Consider the following 3,111-nt stretch of genomic DNA (forward strand, 5'->3'; position numbering starts at 1 on the left):
TTATGTTTCTGGTACAGGGTTGCACTAGTAGCTCGAACTCATAGTGATCCTCAGGCTTTCAGTCTCCCCAACACTGGGGTTCACCCATTTAGTGTGTCCCAGGGGTGGGACCAGCACAGCCTGTGGAGCAGCAATTAAAGCCTGGTCCCTGTTCTTGTCAAGCAGGGTCTTAGACTGCTGAGCCATCTTGCAGGCCTTAAGAACATTTTTAAAAATACATAACAGTTTTATTGAGTTCACAGACATATATTAAACTTCCATCTAACAAATGCAATTTAGTAAATTTTATATCATATATAATCCACAAATCATCATAACAAGAGTGAACAGATCTGTCTTTTCAAATGTTCTCGCATGTTTCTTTGTAACTTCTTTCCAGCCTTCTCCAATCCTAAAGCAAACGCTAAGGACTTTGTCATTATTTTTCATGTTTTTAGAATATTATATAAACAAAATAATAGGTTTTATTTTTTGTCTGGCTTCTTCCACAGAGAACAAATATTTTGCAACTCATTCACATTATTGCATGAATCAATATTTCATACTTTTTATTGTTGGGAGGTATTTCAAGGTATGATATACCACAATTTATTCATTTACCAGCAAATTGGTATAATGCTTCATTTCTCAAGTATTATAAACAATGTTAGTAAATATATTGTGCAAATCTTTGTTTAGACATATACAGGCTTTTGGTTTAGGAATTTACACCTAGGAGTTGGATAACTAGGTCACGTGGAAGGTTTACTTTACATTTGTAGTTGTACTTGGTGTTTTTGGAAATTTTTCTACCTTTAAGTTTATGCATTTGCTCAAATTTGGAAAAATTTCAATAATCAGTTCTTAATTTTTTATCTAATTACTCTCTCTTCTTCAGAGTTCAATTTTGCACATAACTGACCAATTGAAGATTTCTTACAACTCTATGATGCTTTCTTTTTGGGACACTGGAAATCGAATTCAGGGTCCTGTGCATGGTAGGCACATGCTCTACCACTAAGCTATGTCTCCTTTTATGTTTTATTTTGGGTAGTTTCTATTCTATTTAATAAGTCTTTATCCTACAAAAAATGTTTTCTACTATCAATACTATCTAATATATGATTTATCCCAGTTGTTATAGTTTTTCATCTGTAAACATTCTACTTGGGGATAGATAGATAGATAGATAGATAGATAGATAGATAGATAGATAGATAGATAGATCTGCTGTGTCTCTTTTTAAGATTTTCATTGTTTGTTGAACATATGAACTGTCTGGTACTTTCAATGTTGGTGTCAGTAATTCTGTTTCAATTTCTTATTTTTTCTCCTCATTACAAGTAGAATTTTGTTGTTCCTTTATATGCCTCATAGTATTTGTTGTATGCCAACAAATTATAAATTTTTTAATGTTTTTGGTTATTACAGAGTCTCACTATGCAGCTCGTACTCAGTGATCCTCCTATTTTCAGCTTCCCCAGCACTGGGATTATAGGCATACACCACTATGTCCAGACTTTGTGACTGGCTCAGTCCACCCTGGGGACAGGGCTGGCACTGCATGTGTTGCTGAGGATCAAACCGTGGTCACTATGCTTTCCTAAGCTTGCTTCAGGAGGTACTTTAGTCCACTGAGCTATCTCGCTAGCCCTATAAAGTTTTTATGTTATATTTTTATATCTATTTAAATGGTGTTGAGTTTTGTTCTAAAACTTGGTTAAATTAATTTTGTTCTTGCTTTTATAATTTGTTGGCTCAATCCAATGAAAATTGTGTTCTAAGACTAATTACTCATTACTGAGGAATACTCTTCTGTCCTGCGCTCCATGAATTACGGATGTTTCCAGTCTTATTGGTAGAAATAGAACATTCCAGGGCCTTGTGAACTCCAATTGTTCTGCCTTCTGCTGTTTGCTTTCTTTCTTTCTTTCTTTCTTTCTTTCTTTCTTTCTTTCTTTCTTTCTTTCTTTCCTTCTTTCTTTCTTTCTTTCCTTCTTTCTGATTTGTATTCAGGACTTTTAAAAAATAATTTATTTTACTTTATTTTGAAGAGTATAAATAAAAGCAAAAACGAATAGCAGATGCAAAGAAAGAAACAGGGTAACATACAATAATACATATGTTACAGGTTTTCAAATCAAGAATAGTATATTAACAATGTTTGTTATATTACATATTTTTATCTGTTCCTTTCTAGCTCTTTAGTGGACTTGAAGTGTCAAAGCCACATTTCCTTTAGAAAATGATTCTCTTAATTATGTTAATCCACTGATTTTTGAGAAACAAAATATGTGCATACTAACAAAATAGAAAACAAAGAACACTATGGTGGCTCTTCAGTGTCTGCCTCCATCCCAGTACCTATTCCTGGAAATCAGATCAGTTAATATTAGCTACCCTAACTTGACTGGAGGAGGCTGTGTAATGCTGACGCCGCAAGGGTAGGAGGTTACACAACCAGTTGGCATAATCTGCACCCAAGAAAAGCACACATGGATTTCTGGTTGTGTACAAGAAGAAAACCAAAGTTAGACAAGGCGTTTTGTCCATTTTCCTTGCTGTTAGGGTCTCTGAGTAAGTCTGTCAGGCCAGGCGATGCTCACCTCGCCCCAGCACCCTTCTAGCTCCTCGCAAGTCAAGGCTCCCACCTGCCCTTTGCTAAGAGTGACCAATGCCACCTCCCTTCCAGTGAGTTGAATGGTGGAAACAGAAGGAGATACTTCTCATGGCATTATCATATTTTTGGAAGGTCAGATGCCTAATATCTGCCATGTATCATCAACTTCTGATCCTTTCCTAAAAGCAAGAAATGCTAACACTCTTTTTTCTATATTGGGCATTTTATGGAGCACCTCACCAACATAATTTATTTCCAGAAAATCTCTCTGAGTTAAGTAGCTCAGAGAAACTGAAACTTCAAACTTTAGTTAACACACTCAACATCATAAACCAAAAAGACAGACAAAATGTGTATCTACCTAGAGACTACACCTTTGGCCACTCTTCCCCTTCATAGCCAGCTGGAACTGTCATCAGTGAAAACACCCTTCCTTCTTTCCTTCCTTTCTTAGGAATTTCTCTTTCTTTCTTTCTTTCTTTCTTTCTTTCTTTCTTTCTTTCTTTCTTTCT

This window comes from Octodon degus, unplaced genomic scaffold (genome assembly GCF_000260255.1).
Source record: "Octodon degus isolate 3935 unplaced genomic scaffold, OctDeg1.0 scaffold00170, whole genome shotgun sequence".
NCBI classification, from domain to species: Eukaryota; Metazoa; Chordata; class Mammalia; order Rodentia; family Octodontidae; genus Octodon; species Octodon degus.